Here is a 21,011-nt window from a genome sequence, read left to right as displayed (position 1 = left end):
TGAGCAGTGGCGACAACCCAGTCTGAATGCAAAGCATTCCCACTTGCTAGGTCCTCGGTCCCAGAAATGCTACCAGAGCCCAAGAACGCCAGAGAAGAAACTACTCGGGTGCTGTGGCACATCTACAGCAGTAGCAAGGGGAAGGATGGAGAACTTGAAGCTGATTTGCTTCTGATGTCAACACGAATTAGGATTAAAACAGACATTAGGCAGAAGCTCTTCCCTGTGAGGGTGCTGAGGCGCTGGCACAGGGTGCCCAGAGAAGCTGTGGCTGCCCCATCCCTGGCAGTGCTCAAGGCCAGGTTGGACACAGGGGCTTGGAGCAAGCTGCTCTAGTGGAAGGTGTCCCTGCCCATGGCAGGGGTTGGACCTGGATGAGCTTTAAGTTCCTTTCCCACCCAAACCTTCTCACAGTGAAGAATTTTTTCCTAATATCTAATCTAAACCAACCCTCTTTCAGCTTCTAGAAGGCTGGAAGCTTATTAAGAAGAGTGACATTACAATACCTCTATAACTGTAAAGTTTAGATTAGATCACAGACAAGCTCCTGTTTGAATCAGGGGCTGAATTGATGATGGCTGAGAAGACAGTTGAGGAGAATCTGGGGAATAAGCTGAAACCAGCCCAGGTTTGGAAACAATGCCTACTTATGCTTTTAGAAGACAAAAAAATCCTCGAATCCAATATTTATAAGGACAGAATTAAACTTTTGGAGCTTGCAGAGATAACTCACGCAGCCTCCCGCTTTGAGGAGGAGGTGGTTACTCACTCCAAAGCATATCCATCACCGTTCCTCTGAAGAGCTGCTAGGCCAGGGGGCTGGTTATGATGAGCTGTTCTTTACCACAGAGCAATAGCTGCATAAACCCCATGGTGGGACTACGTTGTTTGTTGCTTCGTTAAGTGCTCTGACATCCAGCATGAGGAAGGATGTATATAAATGACAATACAATGCATATGGACAAGGAGCACAATGGAAGTAGTTTTCTATTTATTTCTGGAAGTCAATAACTATTCTTTTCGTTGTAATTTTTAGTCTTTATTATTGCAAGACGCAGTTATTCCTAAGCAGGCGCATGAGGAAGGGCTTCATGTGCTGTAATGTAATGATCCTGCCACATTGTTAGAGTATTAATCAGAGGATCTAATTTTATACATAGTCCAAACATCAACAAATCTCTTTTAAAGGTATTGATTTTATTGACTTTAAGACATATTGTAGCTCTCAGGACAAAGACAGAGAAAAGTTCTACGCAGATGATGCGCAGCGAACAAATAGATGTAGTTACCACCACCTTGTGTTTGTAATGCACGTTGGCTGTGCTGGTGTTCTAGATGAAGTAAGCCAGGAGTTTGCTACCTGATTTCCACAGACGCAGATTCAAGCTGGCTAAAGGGAGTGTTAGAGAATGATTGATTTTTCTACCTGTTAGAGAAATGAACAAGTGTGGAACACTGAAACGTGGACTGGAGCTTGAAGTAATGGTTTCGATTATTGAGATTACCAGAAATTCTAGGAGCCACCCAGGGTCAATCATAGAATCCTGGACTGGTTTGTGTTGGAAGGGTCCTTAAAGCTCATCCAGCTCCAACCCCTGCCATGGGCAGGGACACCTTCCACTAGAGCAGCTTGCTCCAAGCCCCTGTGTCCAACCTGGCCTTGAGCACTGCCAGGGATGGGGCAGCCACAGCTTCTCTGGGCACCCTGTGCCAGCGCCTCAGCACCCTCACAGGGAAGAACCACTCAATGTGGTTCTGAATTCCCAGTGAAAACATCTGGAATACTCAACTTTCTTTTTTTCCCTTTTCACTTTTGGACCATTAGCTTCTTCAGGCAAGAACTTGGCCTTATTCCCTGACTGTGTTATGCTTCACACCACGACTTCAGCCTATTTGTGTGCCTAGGAATTATTGCAAATGTCAGCTAAAACATAGCCAATTGATATTCCCTTAAAGCTTGATCTAAAAAGCTTCTTTTAAATATACACAAAACTCATCTGGGTCTAAATGGATAGGTCAGGATAAAGGGTATGTCCCTACTTGTCTACAGAAGGTAGGCAGGTGAAGCCAAAGAAGAGAACTCTTTCATAAAGTAAGAGCCACAGTAAAAAAGTCCCTCTGTGTCTGTAGATTCAGATTCTTCTAGCGGAGCTCAAGCACCCCACATGTTGTGTGCATATTGGGAATACAATACAGTAACTGAAGAAAAATAAGACTGAGAAAGGATTTTTGGCCTTAGTGGGAGGGCTGACAGTAGAAGGGATGACGTTAAAGGTTGCCACAGACTTTCTGAGGCATCTTCTCAATCTCTTCTGATGCTTAATTAATTTTTATGTACTTGGACAGGTGGTACTTTAGGGTTCTCCTAGCAAATGTGCTACCATCACACCATAAAGCCACCTGCACTTCTTCCAAGTGTGTTCTACAATGTGAAATCCCACAGGATGGACTGAATGCTCCAGAGGTTTCTCTTGAGGACACAGACCTAAGTGTGGTTGGTTTAAATTCAGTTTATCCTGCTACTTAAGCTAGTATCTCTGATTTCTAAAGATTCCTAACTTGGAAGCCTCTGGATGATCCAGTTCCTGCCATGGGGTAATTTCCCTTCCAAAACTGCTAGGAAAAAGCTACCTTTACCTTGAAACCCTCTCTCTCTGATTTTGGCAGCTGCCCCACATCTAATTCAGTCCTTCGCTCCTCCCTGAAGTGCTGTCCTGTGTATCTGAGGCCAAAACTCACTTATCTCATAAATATTAGGAAGGATTCATGGAAATACTAGTGAGGATGATAACAGAATGAACTGCAGGAGGAACATGATGAGTATTACAGAGAGAAATCTCCTTAACTTTATTAAAGGAAATCACTTGCAATAGCTTTTTAAGAATAATCCTTCTTGCTGTTCTTTAATACTAGTAGGAACCACTGAACGCATCTTTTAGCTTCCCAAGAAGGCTCCTGTGAGACTTTCTTTGGCTACAGCATCCTGCAGAAGTTCCTGCTGTGGGTTCCCTCTGTGGTCTCTGCAAAGAGACTGCTGTGCTGCTGCAAGGCGCAGTGGGATGGTGAATCATCACATGAGCAGTTGTGTTGTTACTTACAAGTGCTGAGTTTTGTAAGTTAAAATCTAAACAGCTGTAAATGCAATCAACAATGTCAAAGCTTCTCAGGATTCACTAGAAAAGACCATGTATTTCTGAGATACTCAAAGGACTGCTCCAAGTTGATATCATTTACTTTACCATGAGGGTGCTGAGGCGCTGGCACAGGGTGCCCAGAGAAGCTGTGGCTGCCCCATCCCTGGCAGTGTTCAAGGCCACGTTGGACACAGGGGCTTGGAGCAAGCTGCTCTAGTGGAAGGTGTCCCTGCCCGTGGCAGGGGTTGGAACTGGATGAGCTTTGAGCTCCTTTCCAACCCAAACCGTTCCAGAATTCTATGATTCTATCATCATGGCAGCTTTTCCATCTCCTTCACTTTCTCACAGACTGCAAGGCTTTCAAGTCTCATTCTGGTTTTACCCTGCTTACACAGACCTCATTTCCCTAACACGTCATGGTCTTCTCCGTGTTCCCTCTTTCCCTTACACCAAAGACACGAAACAAGTGCAGGAGGAGGATGGAGTTTACTGCCACCTCTCTTGGAAAGCACTGCTACAATAAAGACTCCTTCTACACTTTCCCAGTTACTTGGGTCTCCAGTCAGCACACTCCACACAGGTTTTTCCTGAGGTTGATAGTGTATGTGCCTGCACAGCCATTGACCATTTCCCACTTCTTTCTTGGCAGAGGAGTTTCCACAACAGCATCTATATGTTGTTTCAGAGAAACTCATGCAAAGGGCTCTCTTGGGGCTGTACACTGAGCGGGACGAAAGGCAGGCACACAATGAGAGAGGCAGGCATTGCGTGTAACCTGGCTGGTAGGGAAACAGAACAACTGGGCCCTAATAAGATTATTACAGTGCAAAGTTATTCTGTTGAGATAAGGAAGAATTTTAATGACTTTGGTAGAAGGTATCAAGCCATCATTAGCTGATCAGCCCGACTTCCCGAGACGCCTGGTTTTGCATACGTGGGATTGCTTTGCTTAGAGGCTCCCAGCCAGCTCCATGATACCGTGGTGACTGAAAGGGGAGATAAATCTCTCAATCTCTATTTTAATTTCAATACAATTGCCTTATTACAGTGTTATGTGAAGAATATGCATGGTACTTCCCACGGGTTTTGCTTTTCCCAGCAGCAAATGTCTCACTCGCTGTTTGGGCAGAACAGTTCTCTTGCTAAATTGCCCACAAAGCAAACTATTATAGACTAGAGGTACCCTGTGGGTATGATTGAAATTTATATGCAAGGAACAATCAGGAATGCCAAGTGCACTGGATAAACTGTAGGTAGGTGGCAGAAGGCAGATAAGCAGCCTAGGAGGTTTAAGTTACAGGATCTTAAGCCACAGAAAGATTCATTCTGTAATTTACATTACAACCAGTTTCATTTGTCAAATGAATAATGGAAAGCTCATACAGATAAGTATTTGAGGGTCAATCCTTTGAGGTGCTGAGCACTCAGCTCCCACTGAAGTCAATGTGGGAGCCAAGGCTTTTTAAATGCGTGTCTCTGCAGCGGAGGGGATCAAACTTGTTAGTTACTAGGCACTGCAGATCAGCAAGCTGCTCCTGCTCTCCCAGTTGAACACATTTGATGGCTTTAAGAGAACACTGCGTTTTAAAGACACAAATCACTTCATGAAAAGGTACAGAGCAAATGATTTATTTACTTTTAAAACACCCTTAAAAATATTGAAGTGTTACCTGAGGAAACTATTCATTTTCCTTTTGCTGAGTAGTCAGGCAAAGATTCATTCATATTCGCATTCATATAATGTAAGATTCTGAGGAGACCTTAGAGCAGCTTCCAGTGCCTACAGGGACAACAAGAAAACTGGAGAGGGGCTTTGGACAAGGGCCTGTAGGGACAGGACAAGGGGAATGGCTTTAACCTGCTAGAGAGGAGGTTGTGACAAGACCTTAGGAAGAAGTTCTAGCAGCAGGGGTTAGAGCTGGATGAGCTTTAAGGTCCCTTCCAACTCAAAACAGTGGGATTCTATGATTTAATTACGCCATTTGACAGAAAAATTGCCATTTCCTTCAAATATGCATTAACATCATAAAAGCTTGAGAGGCATCAGAAGTCCTGAAGCATAGTGTGTTATACGTTTCATAGTTAACATCTTCTCTGTAGAACAGACAGTGATAGTGCGGAAAAAAACCATTCCATTTAAATCACAAAGACCTTCAGGAGCTGAAATGCCTCTCTGTCATCTGTGAGCTCCAGCAGCCCCTGTACAAGCGGGTACCCAAGGCTCTCCTGAAGGGCAGGAGGGAGAAGGGACGATATAGAACCTGTGGCAGAACAAAAGCAGTGGCAGCCGCGGCATCGGGTGAGCACGAGTGGCGAGCACAGTCCATAAAGCCACAATGAATGGTAATGATAGGCAATAAAATACCCTGTTAAAAACCCAGTAAAGGAGAAAGGCTGTAGACTGCAGCATTGCCTGGCAAGGCTGGAGCTGCAAAACATCAGCAGATTAGCATAAAGCATGGCAAGAAAGTACAACTAAAAATTATTCAGTCATACCAAATGCTTGCGGAGGATCTAGGCCAAGCAAGCAATCAAAATCAAATAGAAACAAGGTATATATGTAATCCCACAGTCAAAAGATTGAGCAACGCTACACTGCCAAGACATTTTAATATTCCTTTAGCCCACAGTTTTTGAACGGCATTAGTAGAGCTATAAAAAGTGAGGGAAGCTGCACAATGCAATTCAGAGCAACACGGGGGTGTAGTTCTACACCGACATAGCACCAGTGCTAATATAATTTCTCTCCTGTTACACAAGAAGCCCAGCAAGAGCATCATAAAATGCAATATGTGTTTTCTCTACCAGCTTAAGTGTCTTTTAGCATAATTATTCCTGATGCTTCAGTTATGGGGAGAAACGCTACCAATCTAAGCAGCGAGAAGGTATTTATTTGCCCTTAAGGTGCAGTTACATTCTGGGAAATGGCTCTTTTTTAAACCAAAGATCCACTTCTTTTGTGTGTTTGGGGTCATAAGCTGCTAAAACCACAGTCCTTGTGATTAGGGGCTTACTCTTTGGAAAGAGCAAGTTCTGTGCACTGAGGTGTTGGTTGGTTGGTTAACCCTCCTGCTTTTTCTCTGTGTGGTTTTTCCTTTGCAGCTCATGCAGCCCTTGGAGAGGGAGCAATAACTATTTTGGCACATGGCAAATCATCAAGTCATCATTTAAAATGCCAGACGCTAAACCTCTGTGCTGAGAATGCTCGAGGCCACCAAGTGGAGGGGTGTTGGAACTGGATGAGCTTTAAGGTCCTTTCTAACACAAACCAGTCTGGGATTCTGTGACTTACCCAATGAAGGAGTCCAGGGAGACCTCGCTTTCCAGGATTTCAGCTCTGCATGGCACAAATGGAATAACTTCTACTAACACAACAAAAAGAATCATAGAAATCAGCACATTTTGACTTGAGGGGAAAAATGTAACTGTACAAACGGCGTTACTGTGGTGTTACAAATCCAAGTTCACTTCATCCACTAATCACTTCCAATTATAAAGTGTAAAGGAGATCACTGAAGCTATGCCTGAAGAAAACATCGTTTTATGCAATAGATTACATATCAAATGGTAGAAGTCATGAGTGGAAATTTAAATCTATGTGCACCTCTCCCTGTGGATGCATACACAAAACAGAGGTGTTTGGTGCAAACATAAAGTTATTGAGTGAAGAAAGACCCTTCCAGAAAAAAAAAAACACAGTTTTGGTAGTTATTTAACATTTCTGACTTTTGTCTTACTTTTAGTTGCTACTATAAATCCCATTCTCCAGTCAAACATGGTTTCTATCGCAAGAAAATGATGGGGTTGGAATTCCCTGGAATCAAGGTCATCTCCTCATCTGGAGATCCCCAAGCCTCACAAATGAAGAAGGTGAAGACTTTTAAGGAGCAAAGGTGTTTCGGTGTAGCTGGAAGAGGTAGGACTTTTCCCATCTGGATCATATTCTTTGTGTACCACAAAGATCCTCTGGCGCGTAAAATCCACGAGGATAACAAATACATGGCAAGAGCTGCTTTTATTAAATGATTTAATGTTTCAGCTTCTTCCCTTAAACTGTGTGTTTCAGTGAGAGGATTTTGAAGGAGCATATGCAAATGAAAATAACATTAAGATAATTCCTCAGTCTCCTGCAACCACGTGTGGTTATTTAATGCTATTAAACAGCAAAGCCTTTTTTAATTTCAGTATCATCTATCTTCAGTTTTTCTCAAGGCAAAAATTAAAAGGTGCCTGTACATGATTGTCTGATTACATACAACTGGGTAAATACACTGTGCACTAAGCAAAGAAACTTTTACCTCCCAGCTAAAGGCAGAATCTCTGCAGAAAAGATGGATTTGGTCCAAGGAGCTGTGGGCAGGGAAAGATGGAGGCTGAGTCCTCTTGGTGGGTCTCCAACTGCCCCATGGCTTGGACATGTGGAAAAGACACATGGAGATTGCCTGATCTTAGGGAAGCTGCCCCCGCAGTGCTGCATTCAGCTCGGGGGCAACAACAGAAGAGGGACATGGAGCTGCTGGAGGAAGCCCAGAGGAGGCCACGGAGATGCTGCGAGGGCTGGAGCAGCTCTGCTCTGGAGCCAGGCTGAGAGAGCTGGGCTGGGTCAGCCTGGAGAAGAGAAGGCTCCTGAAGGGGAGACCTGAGAGCAGCTCCAGTGCCTGAAGGGGCTGCAGGAAAGCTGGAGAGGGGCTTGGGACAAGGGATGTAGGGACAGGACAAGGGGAACGGTTTTAACCTGCCAGAGGGGAGACTGAGATGAGATTTCAATGATTCTATGATAAACAGCACTTTACTAGAGTGCTGTGGGTTTGGAAAGGACCTTAAAGCTCATCCAGTTCCAACCCCTGTCACAGGCAGGGACACCTTCCACTAGAGCAGCTTGCTCCAAGCCCCATCCAACCTGGCCTTGACAATAAATATACGTGGACACACCAAAAACATATGCGCTCCTAATGCAGCTGCAAACAGCAACTCAGCATCACCTTCAACAGCCTCCACTTGGCAGCCACCCCTCTTCCCAATCTTTGGTTAATGGGCAGGAATAAGGAGGTTTTCCCAGCAAAGTGAGGAGTAAAAGTGGTCAAAAGAAGGCGACCAGGCAGTTAGCTGTGAATGGCACATGGATAATAGGGAGGAAGGCAAACAGAGAGCTGTGCCTCCACCCCTGAAACCGACTGTTCACACTTGTGCAGCACTTCAGCCATGCACTTAGTTCATGCTTCACCTTAAAGTGTTATATTTTAACTGGAGAGAAAACATGCATCAGCTTTCATGTTCTTGCTGTGTAACTGTGGGCAAGTGCAGTCTTTAAAACAGCAATCACTGCAAGCAAGGAATGTTGGTTTTGTATGGAAAGGCTTTCTGGCACAGCACTGACAATGAGAAAGGGAATAAGTGAGAATTAAAAGAGGGAACTAAGTTTCTCTTATCAGACATCTTCCTACTATTACCTCTTGCAATATGGACATGTAACTGTGCCTAGAAGTGAAATCTGGATGAGGGATGTTGGTCTCAGAATGAAGTTTTAATAATACAAACCCTGGGCATGAGTTAAAATCTTGTCTCTCGGACAGTTTTTGCATGCACATGGAGTTGTCCCATGGTTATGAACACATTTACACAATTTCCAAGAAAACAAAGAAGTTGGGAACTGAAAAAAGAGCCCACTCCTTTTTACCATTCACGGTCTCTGAATGAAGTTGGGAATTTGCACTCTACCTTATTCATTAAAATAGAAACTGCCATCACTTTAATGAGCAGCCTGAGGGTGGACAGAGTGCCTTGAATAGCTACGTACCATAGAGAACTTGGCATCCTCGCTGAAACATAATGTGGGATTGCAATTGTGGGATTTTTCCAGTGAATACGAAGTGATCAAAGATAACACTGCCCCGAAAAGGAATTAAAACAGTGCAACATTGCATCAAGTTACAGCCAATGTCAATCATTACATGCCTGAGCGCACAGGATCTTTTAAATAATGTTATAGGCATGCTGTGGCATTCAAAATATTCACTGAATTCCAAATTAAAATGCAAAAGCATGTTCCCTGCTCATCTGACCAGAATAGTGAACTCTAGGCACATCTTTCCAAACATTGCTCTAATGCCACATCATTTGCTGTCAGCTGGAGGACAGGATAATTTTCTGCAGAGCTACATGATGGGAGGACTGTCAACATTAAATGGAATCCAAAAACTTACCTTTGCCTTTGGTCCTGGGAGACGAGAAACCAGCAAAGCTGGAGTCACAAAAGCTTGGGGAAGGAGAGGACTAATTGCAGACTGATCACCTTGCCTACCGGGAAAGAAAGACCCCATTGCACAATGCAGAACTTGAACTCATCATTGTGTAGAGGAGAGGTTCTGGTGTATAATGCCAGCCTGAGCTACTTGCTGGAAAAAGTGTTGCTTTATTTACATGCTAAAGGGAACCACCTCCTGATAAGCAGCCGTGGTGTGGAAGAAAAAGAAAGGGAACAGTACCCCATTCTGGAAAAGGAGAAGGTGGGAGGGAATGGAGTAAAGGCTCACATCAAAGGCAATATTCACACTATGCCACTACAGTGGGGTGAAATGCAGAAGTCTTTTGCAAACATAACACGGAGCCCATAGTTGTTCCAATTGACCTTTTAGGTCAATGAGGAAACAGCAGAGAAATCTTTACTCCGAGCCCAGAAATAGCAATAGGAATATTGGAGCATTTAACCTCAAAATCTCTATGAAACCAGCATGCAATTTAGTCTTCAGGTGGAAAGGAAAAAATACCTTTAGCGAAGTCTATAGAAACCAACCGAGAGCAAGGTAATACATATGGTGTACAATTACAGTTAAGTGGAAGATGGAGCAAGTTTAGATCCAATGAAAACATGATCAACAGAAGTGAACAAGTACACGCCACCCACTACCATGTTAGTTCTGCACAAACAGATCCCATCTTGCTGTAATTCCCAACTCTGTGAGCTCATGGATTTGCACAAAGTACAGATTAGCCCAGGATCTGGCTCAGAAGCTGACATGTATGGTCTAAATCGTGCATAACCTCACAAAGCTGAAGCCAGGTTCTCACGTTGGAGCCCTCAGTCAAGCTCTGATGACCAGAAGCTGTTAGAGGATCCCACTGCCTGACTCCAAGAACCTTCTGCCATCTCCCGAGCAGGGGGATCATCCCCTTTCCTCTTCAAACGCCCAAAGCACTTTCACATCTGTGAGTCACACGCAGCCTAATTTTCCTAAATTAATTGTAATTACAGTCATTCACGCCTAGAGCTCATGCCCCTTTGTGGGAGGTTGTTGCTGTGAGAGGCATTGTATCATCTTCTCCCTAGGTCTATGGTTTGAAGAAGTGATCTCATGGAGCTTTTATATATCAGCTTTTGTGTGATGGCCCTGTTTGGGTATGGTTTTGAATTATCTCATTTCATCATTTAGTTTTCCACGAGCACGATCGCATTCTGTTGCAAAGGTTGACTGCTCTGTGTCCAGAATAGGTCTGCATTTGCTCTTTGCTTTAATTGTTTATATAACAAGGTTTCTTCCATAATATTTGCTGAAATGGAAAGTTCATCACAGACTTGCAAGATTTAATTCAAGGCAAAACCTTAATTTAACATTCTTATAAATAAGAAATGGAGCAATAGGAACAAAAGGGTTTTAAATGAGCAAACTGTAGAACTGCCTGTTTGAAGTGGCGAGGAAGGATGGTCTAATGAGCTGAGCACTGGACAAGCAGACAGAAACCTTCAAGACCTATTCCAGCTTAGATATCAAACTCATCCAAGGTTGTCCAGTTCTTTGCCTGCCAATATTTAAAGGACTGAAATTCTCTGTGTGTTTTTATCATTTATGCAACGTTTCACATCAACACTACTTTCAGCCTGAGAAGAACAGAAAATACAAAACCATCAGCTACCACTTTCACTCAAGAACAGCCTATTCTTTACTCAGTCCTCCTGTTCTTATATCTGGGACCATCCCGCTTGTACATTCATTAAGGAAAACCAAGCCTCACGGACAGAAGATCTGCCTCACCCAGCATCCACATAAGGCAATCGCATGCTGGGTTTAAAGCTAAGTTCTGCCAGGTCTATACTCTGTGCTAAGGCTTGAAACGCCCCAGTCACTGAGGGCAGGATGCCCAAAAAGGCTAAGTGCTTTTCATGAGTGCACATTACCATCTTCCCAGTCACCACTGTAAATCTCACCTGGGCAGTGACTGATACACATTAAGAACCATGAAGAAACAACAAAATACAGGGGAGGAATGCAGCAAGCATTGCTGAAATCATGGCATGGCAGGGGGGTTGGAACTAGATGATCTTAAGGTCCTTTCCAACCCAACCCATTCTATGAGTCTATGATTCTATGGCAGCACCAGCAGGAAGAAAATAAACCCAAGGATTAGATCATTCATGCACAGACCAGCAAGCGTTTAGGAGCAGTGTGCCAGACTGCATCCCTCTTCTTTCAATTAGAGGTTACGTGCACTGGCATTTGAAGGGAGTTAGAAGAAGGAGCCTCTCAAAGAAACAAGATGCTGCTAATCAGCTTCTTGGCAGTGCCCTGCTGCTCTGGAGACAAGGGCTGCCCATCCCACTTCAGTCTCTAATGCAGGGAGAAATGGGGGCTGTGATCCACAAACTCCAGATGTTGCAGGTCCCAAACCCCAGCCTGGATAGACCTGGTGTCTACCCCAGCCATCCATCCTTAGTGCCAGAAGGTTGCTAACCCTCCTGTTAATGGACCAAACCCTGTGTTGGATGTTCAAGTCACCAAAGCAATCATCAAAACAAGGAAAAAAACCCTCTAACCCTGAAGTCAAAGAAAAGAGATATTCCCTTATACACGCAGAAAGAAATTCTGTTGCTAGGATCCACAGAACCCAAGGTGCCCAGATGATTTCTTAAGGAGGTTCTCTTATCATTACCTGGGATGGAAAAGGGTGCTGCAGAAGCAGATGAAGGGTGATGGGAAAGCTCTGTGGACCCAAAAGCTTTTCCTTTTGCTCCACCTTTGCCAGAATAAACACAGCCAGGAGTTATTTTTAAATTTCCTTGATCTATATGAAGAAGAAGAAATTGAATTATACAAAGAAAGCAATGTCAAGTTCTTTCATTCCCCATAAACAACAGGATTTATATTTAAGTGCTCATATGACTTTACTACACCTCGGGTCACAATTTAATCTCTCTTTAAATTTAATTTAATGCCCAATTTAATCTCAATACGATGGCTAACAATTAAGAGAATGCATGTGGAGACACTTAATGTTTGCTTGCACTGGTCACGTATTGACATCGGATGCAGCACTGTTTTCCTGTAGATCATAAAACCTGAGAGCAAAAGATGGCACAGTTCAGAGAAACATCTGCCGTTCTCAGCAGCTTTGAACATTAGGATTTCCCTGTGAGGGTGCTGAGGTGCTGGCACAGGGTGCCCAGAGAAGCTGTGGCTGCCCCATCCCTGGCAGTGTTCAAGGCCAGGTTGGACACAGGGGCTTGGAGCAAGCTGCTCTAGTGGAAGGTGTCCCTGCCCGTGGCAGGGGTTGGAGCTGGATGAGCTTTAAGCTCCCTTCCAACCCAAACCACTCTGGGATTCTATGATTCAATAAGCCATGGCTGGGGACATGAATGTATGTGTTGGAAAACCCCTAAAGTTTAATAACTTAATTAGCAACATATTCTATAGTGGACACTTTCAATGCATTCCTTCAGGTATGACACTCTTTTTTCTATATATAAATCTCTATTCAAAAAGTTGTCTGTCATAAAACCTATATACATCCTGATCTTTCCCAAACTTCGTATTTTTAGGACATACTTTAAACATGCAACAACCAAGGGCCAGAGGTCCCAAACATCAGTGTGCACTGTGCAATGCCATAGCAGAACATGGGAAGAGACACTTGGGCTTATACCTTGAGTCCATCATGTTCTTGGTCTGCTTCCTCCTCTTTGGTAGAGCAAACCAAACAGTATAAATGAGGGATAACATCTCACCCACGTTATCTATAGCAAAGGTGGGAAAGCCACTCTCTGTACAGAAGCATGCACGGGCTCTGCTCCATGTTAACCGGGTTACTACCAGTTTAAGTGTTTCATAGATTCAAATCCGTGCCTGTGCCTTACACACACCCAGCAGCAGCAGGATTCCTTCTAACACATGAGTTTGCCCAGACTTTACTTGTCATGTCCCAGCCTTTCTCAGTCCTAAACTAAACTAAAACTACACTGCCTTTTCAAACTCACACCCTGAATGATTCTATACAGTAAACTATTTATTTGAAAACCAGATTAAATATTGCACCTCGCTGAAATATCTCCTCCTAGCAGAGAGCACTCGGATGGAAAATTTCATACATTTCAGCTGATTTCTTGCCTGAATGGTTCTCACATATTTTTCTAAACCCTAGTTGTGTCAAATGATTTATTCTCCTCTAACAATGAGGTACAAGTAGCCAGGAAGATGCAAGTGCTGAAGTGCTTGGCGGCAGTTGGCCAATTAAGTGCTCTACAGTGTTCTGATTTTTTTTGAGCTTGCACATACTAATCCTTTTTTTTAATGTATTGAGGTTCTATCCAGCAGAAAGAATGAGCTAACTGCAAGGCACGCCGCATGAGGAGCTTGAAAATGTACAGCGACACGCTCGTATCCAGGGGAGGGTTAGCCAAGTGTGAAGCATAAAATCTAGCGGCTTCCAGTACCTAAAGGGGCAGACAAGAAAGCTGGAGAGGGGCTTTTTATAAGGACATGGAGTGATAGGACAAGGGGAATGGCTTCAACCTGCCAGAGGGGAGACTGAGATGAGCTCTTAGGCAGAAGCTCTTCCCTGTGAGGGTGCTGAGGCGCTGGCACAGGGTGCCCAGAGAAGCTGTGGCTGCCCCATCCCTGGCAGTGTTCAAGGCCAGGTTGGACACAGGGGCTTGGAGCAAGCTGCTCTAGTGGAAGGTGTCCCTGCCAGTGGCAGGGGTTGGAACTGGATGAGCTTTAATGTCCCTTCCAACACAAACCAGGCTGGGATTCTGTGTTTTCTAACAAGCAAATCAGGGAGTGTGGCTGGAGCCACCGCGTGTCCCAGGAAGCAGGAGCAGGCACTGCTGTATTCCCAAGCTATAGGAGGGCACCAGGGACAGAGGAGCCTGGCTAGGAAAGGTGCATTGCTTGGACACCATCTCATCAGGTATCAAGGGGTGCCCATAGGAGATGTCCACACTGACCTGCAGCACATCACTAGAGGTGGACATCTCCCCACAGCACCCTCCCCTGGCACAGCTGGGCTGGTTCCAGACTCCTCTGGTGGTGCTTTTGCTGCTTCCTCCAGCTCCTGAGCTAACTCTTGAGTAGCAGGAGTAGGCAAACCACTTCTTCAGAACCAGTGCTCAAGCACAATTTCTTGTCCCAAGATAAAAAAAAGGCAATATAAAATATGGTGAATTATTCTTGTCTGTATCAGAGGGGTCTCTTATTAGAAAGAAGCGGTAGGGAAGGTGATGATTTGTTTCTAATATTGTACAGAAGCAGTAAGAAGTAACAGATACAACACAAGAGTAGTGGCACCAGCAGACTTTTATAAGCACTGTTTGTTCAAAGCAAAAAAGTTCTAAATCAAAACTTTAAACCCTGTTTTGTTAAAATCAGTATCCAAAGCTTTCCTTTGAATCCCACTCTGCTTCCTCTGCAACCTTCACTCCAGCCTTACCGCTTATCTAATAACCTCAGAACATGTGCTAGGCTTCTCAGAAGGGAAAAATAAACCCCTAAAACTCCCATTTTAAGAACCTAACCTCAGATTTCAGAGCCTTCCCACCTGCTGTTCTCCTCAAGCTGCTCAACAGGGAAGAGACACAGACACTTGTCAAGAACACAGAGGAAACCAAACCTCTAAAGGCCAGTGAGGAAGCCAAAACGCTGTGAAGAATGCAGAAGTGATTTACAACCCAGATTTATTTATTCCACATCAGTCTATCTAATTCCTGTCCTGGTGAAGTTATCACTGCCCTCAGCAGTGGGTGTTGATGACAGAAGTTATTACCACTAGAGCTACATATCAAAACATGGCTGCAATTTCTCATGCAGATCTATACGTGTTACAACAGGTTGCTGTGATTTTGCAGACCAAAATCTGCAAGAAAACTGCTTTTTTCTCGTTACTCAGCTGGAGTAAAACCAAGTGACAGCCAGAATGAACAGACACCCCTTGCTTTTTCCATGAGCCACAAGAGTGGGGGCTATCTCCTCTGAGGCCAGGACATTTCAATGCCTCCCCCTGCGTTATACCATGTCAAAAGAATGTGTTTGTCTATTTAAGATTTGAAAAATAAATGAGGAGAGTCAAGAGAGTCCCCAGAGTTTTTAAGGTATCAAGTCTTGCAAGTTGTAACTGCAGCTCTGACTTTAGAAACAGTCTGAATTGTAGCCTGTATGTGTAAAAGGGGAGAGATATTTATTAGCATGCAGGGACTAGGCTGTGCGGAGACCTCATAGCAGCCTTCCAGTATCTGAAGGGGGCTATAAGGATGCTGGAGAGGGACTCTTCATTAGGGACTGTAGTGACAGGACAAGGGGTAATGGGTTCAAACTGAAACAGGGGAAGTTTAGATTGGATATAATGAAGAAGTTCTTTACTGTGAGGGTGGTGAGGCACTGGAATGGGTTGCCCAGGGAAGCTGTGAATGCTCCATTCCTGTCAGTGTTCAAGGCCAGGTTGGACAAAGCCTTGGGTGCCATGGTTTAGTGGGAGATATCCCTGCCCATGGCAGGGAGGTTGTAACTGGATGTTCTTAAGGTCCTTTCCAAACCAGACCATTCTATGATTCTGTGACTACATCTGGAAGAGCTATACATAAAATAATGCCACTTCATCACTCTGGTGTTGACATGAGTGCTGATGCTCCTAAAGGGAAATGTCTTTCTGGCTTTGGCCAGGTCCAGCTGACTCCCTTAGAATTATAGAATCATAGAATCAGCCAGGTTGGAAAAGGCCCTTAAGCTCATCAAGTCCAACCATTCCCCAGCACTGGCAAGGCCACCACTAACCCATGGCACTGAGGGCCTTGTCTACACAGTGTGTGAACGCTTATAGGGACAGTGACTCCAGCCCTGCCCTGGGCAGCCTGTTCCAATGCCTGAGCACCCTCTGGGGAAGGAACTGTTCCTCAGCTCCATCTAAACCTCCCCTGGTGCAGCTTGAGGATATTTCCTCTTGTCCTATCTTCTTCCCTGCTGAGAGCTGCAGGGTTGGCCAAATGAAAGCCCTGCTTGTCATGGGGGGAGCTGCACGATGATGATCTATGACTTCCATCTAACTCAGGCACAAGCTGACAGACAAGATAAAGTCAGATGAGGGAGATGGACAATACGACACTCCCTTCAGGCTGTCCACACATCCCACTTTGTGCCCAGCAAAGCTGTGGCATGGCTCTGGTCAGGATTCTCTCCTTCTGCAACCCCACCACATTCCCAGAGAGAAGCAACGTTCCCAGCATTGCTGATGGACTTGGAGCTCTGGCACTTCATAGAATCATAGAGCCCCAGTGTGCTTTGTGTTGGAAGGGCCCTTAAAGCTCATCCAGTTCCAACCCCTGCCATGGGCAGGGACACCTTCCACTAGAACAGGTTACTCCAAGCCCCATCCAACCTGGCCTTCATCAGTTTTTAGTCTGCTCCTTCTCTAAGGAGGTCTAACTGTTAAAATGGCAGGAAAATGAGATCAGGCACTGGATGTTGGACTGAAGCCCGAGTGAGGGTAGTAGTGGGAGAACACCAGAGAATCTTGTGAGGGAATGCTCCTAAAAGCAAGGAGAACAAGCTTTGTTCTCAGGGGTCAGAATCAGGGCTGGGTGAAAAGATCAGGAAAACACATTTTCAACTCATTTCACTCATTTTCTCCTGCTTGTGATTTGTCCACAGTCACATCAAGCGTGTTCCTTACTTGAACCATAACTCCCTTTCTAGACCAAGACTTAGTTCTCTACTTCTGGGTAAGATTTATCAGGATTACAACTTCATCCGAGCAGCACGACATCTGCTACTAAATAAAGGAGAGATTAGAAACACAGGCTTTGTATATCAAGCATAATACAAAAATATTTTCAGTCAGTACAATAGGACTGCCCCCCTTTTTGAGCAGAATTCATCCAAAATTACATATATGGAAAAAAACAGAGTTGCTAAGGATGATTTATTAATTGTACGTAACATGTCTGAATGTAGATTGGGAATGGAATTCAGATGGATGGACACAAAGGAGGATTAAGCCGATAACGGCAAGTCTTTCTTAGCCACAGACACTCTCATGACATGAACTTCTTTTCACAGATGATATTTATACAAGAGCAGGAGCTGTCCTATAGTTTACCTCCTGAGCATTACAGAAAATAAAACGCTGGTGACATGAAACTTTCATGCTTTTCTTTTCTGCAAAGCTCAGATCAAAATCTGACGACCAAGCCATCTATTCCTAAATCTGGTCAAACAGATGCTCAAGCACTTTCACTGGGAAACCTGCTCTTTAAGTTGTGGAACATCATGGTTAGATCAGTCCCTTTCCACGTTAAAAAGGAGAACAAACAAGGAGTTAAGGGAAGTGTGGAAAACTCCACTAGTGATCATTCTTTTGTTACCTGAAAATAAATGTTGGGTTTGTTTTTTTTCCTAAGAGATGTAAAACCTTCTGTTATGGGGCTTAATTTAGCTCATGATTGATGAGTACTGAGAAGAAGTGTTGTGAATTGGTCTGGTGTATCCATTAACTGGCTGTGTGGATATTCTTGTGTTTTTCCTGCATTGGCCACTGCCAGAGACAGGATGCTGGAACAAATAGGCCATGCTCTGGTCCATCAAGGTAACACTTGGGTTCGCTCAAGCACAAGAAAATCCTCTTGCTCGAAGTGGAAGGACAGAGCGCGTTGTCAAATGCACACAGCGATTTCAGGGATCAGATCTATTTGTTAAATAATAGAATCCAGCCAGGAGCAGGTGGAATTCGTGTACACTCAGTGTGATCCTAGAATCATAGAATCTTGGACTGTGCCAGCGCCTCAGCACCCTCACAGGGAAGAGCTTCTGCCTAAGAGCCCATCTCAGTCTCCCCTCTGGCAGGTTAAAGCCATTCCCCTTGGCCTGTCCCTACAGGCCCTTGTCCAAAGCCCCTCTCCAGGTTTCTTGTAGCCCTTTAGGCACTAGAAGCTGCTAGATTTACTTGCCCTGCGGTGTATGGAGGTACTCATCCAGGACTCACACAAATGCTTTCGCAGGTGGCTCTGCTACAGCATCTCAAGAGGAATATGGACTGTTATGAGGGACATGAATGGCTTGCAAAGCATTTTTAATTGGTAAATAGCAGAAAACCCCAATCACGTTGCTGTATAAATGCACAAGCAACCCTGGAAGTCCTACATTAAAGCACCTTGCCTCCTTCAGCTGGGGTACACACCAACCATGAGCCTTGGAAGAGCCATTTCAGCACAGCAGAGACCTCAGTTCTCACCAACTTGATTTATAAACTTTCTTCCAACAGGAACAAGGAAAGACCAAAGAGGAGCTTCCCATTAGCAATTAAATCTGAAAGGAAATTCACATTCTTTGAGCTTTCCAGGTACATCCACTGGACTGTTTCCTTGCAATTAACCTATTTTGCTGAGGCAGATGTGGAAGAAAGGCTACAGATGCTATTAGACAAAGAGCTGGTCCCCGTTGCTGTTGCAGATGGTGGAAGCAGAATCCTCTTTCCTTTTACGCTATCAATTAAGCAATGTTGCCAAACCCACATCAGCTTCTCAGTCAAACATTTCATTTCTCAGCAGCCTGTGTGAAGTTTGAAAGCTACAGTATGTTCTGCCAGCGTCCTCCAGAAAGCTGCTTTGCCGAAATGGCTACAAAAGTGCTGTCACAGAGACACTGTCAACTGCAGCTTTTGTGTTTATCTCTTTTTACGTTCAAAAATAAGAAGGAAACAAAACCTTGTGGAGCTGAAAGAACTGATTTCTTCTTGTTTTATCAGTCCTTTTTTACATTCTTCTTGGCAGACGTTGGATTTTCCTCTCTGCTATTCACAGTGCAAGCGTATTCAATATTGAATAGACCTTTTCGACAGTTTTGAACCTCTTCCAAAAGATTCCAAGAGCATTGATTCATGGGGACTTGCAAAGTTCCTACAACTTTAAAAGCAAAGTCTACCCTGCCGTAAGAATTATTTTGCCTCAGGATAATTTAAAACTTCTGCTCCTTCATCTCTATGGTTTCTCAGAGCCAGCAAGAAACGCTTTCATACATGGTTTGTCTGGCTTACAGAGAGGGATGCAACAATGAACACTCACTGTCTAGAGATCAAGAAAATCTGATTGTGTGCAATATCACAGAATCCCAGCCTGGTTTGGGTTGGAAGGGACCTTAAGGCTCATCCAGTTCCAACCCCTGCCACGGGCAGGGACCCCTTCCACTAGAGTAGCTTGCTCCAAGCCCCTGTGTCCAACCTGGCCTTGAACACTGCCAGGGATGGGGCAGCCACAGCTTCTCTGGGCACCCTGTGCCAGCGCCTCAGCACCCTCACAGGGAAGAGCTTCTGCCTAAGAGCTCATCTCAGTCTCACCTCTGGCAGGTTAAAGCCATTCCCCTTGGCCTGTCTCTACAGGCCCTTGTCCCAAGCCCCTCTCCAGGTTTCCTGCAGCCCCTTCAGGCACTGGAGCTGCTCTCAGGTCTCCTCTTCAGGAGCCTTCTCTCCTCCAGGCTGCCCCAGCCCAGCTCTCTCAGCCTGGCTCCAGAGCAGAGCTGCTCCAGCCCTCGCAGCATCTCCATGGCCTCCTCTGGCCTCGCTCCAACAGCTCCATGTCCCTCTTGTGCTGCTGCCCCAGAGCTGAATCAGGGCTGCAGGGGGGGGCTCTCCAGAGCACAGCAGATTGGGAGAATCCCCTCGCTCTACTGCTGCTCATGCCCATGCAGCCCAGCACACGGTTTCTTCTTCATTACACAAGTTATTCTTCTGCATTTCAACACCAAAACAGGGTCAAAATGTTGGTCTCTGAAAAAATAAATCCACTGATTCTCACATTTCAATGAGCACCGGTGAGAACCCGACACTGAACACACACTCTGAACACACACACTGCATGTCAGTGCTATGGCTGAGATATTTTTATTAGCTGCTCACTCTGGGGATATTTTCTTCCTTGAGCATCCCCTGCACTCCCCTAACGCTGCTTCTCTGAAAAGTCACACCACAGCAATATCACATTTGGTTTAAAACTGCTCCTGTTTTCCTACTTCAGGGGATAATTCCAGCCTGCCCTTCACATTGGAAAAGCAGAATTGAACATGTGTGTAAATTAATAAATGGCAATGGTGATGATTATAGCTGTGTGTCACAAGTCCATACATGGAGGCAGCTATTCGCAGTCACTTGCAAACACAGGGAGTGATGGTTACGTTCTCTGTTCCACAGCCAGCATAGACAGAAAGGACAGAAATCAAGCAGTGATTCCCAATGTTTTGCCCACAGATCCACTGGAATTTGCCAGCTTTGGATTCCCACACAGATCCATGAAGTCTACGGTCACAGAGCTTAAATTCAATGCAGAAAAACTATGAGATCCAGTGAAAATTCTTTTTGGAGCCCACAGACAAGAAAAGGATGAAAACTAGGGAATAATAAAACAGATACAAGTAGAGCATTAGGTCTCTCCTGTATGTTCACCCAGAAAACAAGCCTCATAGAAATCACTAGGAATTAAACCTATAGATATGTAATACATATGGAATATAGAATTGCCTTTGAAGGGCTATAGAATTTAGTAAAGCAGGGAGTCCTTTTCAGACAACCTGCAGAAGGATATAATTCTAATGAATTGGGGGGTGGGTTCTAAAGTCATAGAATGACGATAAT

The 21,011-nt window shown here is 44.6% G+C and overlaps 1 long non-coding RNA gene across 1 annotated transcript in view; it reads left to right on the top strand.

Annotated features, from left to right (window-relative positions):
- The first annotated feature begins 223 nt into the window (after window positions 1–223).
- Window positions 224–21,011, top strand: part of LOC133282577 (uncharacterized) — a 380,577-nt gene continuing 359,789 nt past the window's right edge. The window contains exon 1 of the long non-coding RNA XR_009747664.1: window positions 224–302. This is a non-coding gene — a long non-coding RNA (uncharacterized LOC133282577). The remainder of the gene's footprint in view (window positions 303–21,011) is intronic.

Source organism: Pezoporus flaviventris, unplaced genomic scaffold, assembly GCF_033815535.1.
Source record: "Pezoporus flaviventris isolate CSIRO_AGI_PZ_B2104156 unplaced genomic scaffold, CSIRO_AGI_Pfla_v1 ptg000129l, whole genome shotgun sequence".
Classification (NCBI taxonomy): Eukaryota; Metazoa; Chordata; class Aves; order Psittaciformes; family Psittacidae; genus Pezoporus; species Pezoporus flaviventris.
Note: the sequence above shows the minus strand (reverse complement) of the source record. Positions and strands in the feature narration are given on the sequence as shown.